We start from the raw sequence: 787 nt of genomic DNA on the forward strand, positions 1-787 counted from the left end.
TTCCTAACAGGCTCTGCTGCGGTTTTTCCTCAAAGCCGTTAATAATCCCAGGGATCATAAATGTTTTGTGTATCTCGTTTTTATACCATGTTATACATTTTCAAATAAATCATTGCTTGTTTATTATATCTGTTTGATCTACTATTTATCATGACACCTTAAAAATCCCAGGGGGTTTGTTACCCTTCCACACCTTTTATTATTGTCATCTGATGCTGCCTGCAGACAGTGCAATTACTGGATCCCACTCGTCTCCATTTCTCCTCCATGGGAGCCCCTCCCCCCACCAGAGCACCAACATATTTTAATAAAATTAAACATAATCACAAAAAATATGTGTGCCAATATTTATGAAAAAAAAGCCCCTTCAGTCTTGTTTAACCGTAACCCCTTCAGCTCTGGAAAGTTTCCCCCCCCCCATGACCAGGCCATTTTTTGCGATATTGCGCTGCGTTACTTTAACTGACAATTGCACAGTCGTACAAGGCTGTACACAAGTAAAATTTATGTTTTTTCCCCCCACAAATAGGAGCGTACATTTTGAAAAAAAGGCAATATTTTTTACTTTTTGCTATAAAAAATTTCATCAATTTAGGCCAATATGTATTCTGCTACATATTTTTGGTAACCCACCCCACCCCCCCGAATAAGTGTATGTTGATTGGTTTGCACAAAAGTTATAGCGTCTACAAAATAGGAGATTCATGGCATTTTTATTCATTTTTTACTAGTAATGGCGGCGATCAGTGATTTTTTATCGGTACTGCAACTTTGCAGCGGACAGATC

This window comes from Rana temporaria, chromosome 8 (genome assembly GCF_905171775.1).
Source record: "Rana temporaria chromosome 8, aRanTem1.1, whole genome shotgun sequence".
NCBI classification, from domain to species: Eukaryota; Metazoa; Chordata; class Amphibia; order Anura; family Ranidae; genus Rana; species Rana temporaria.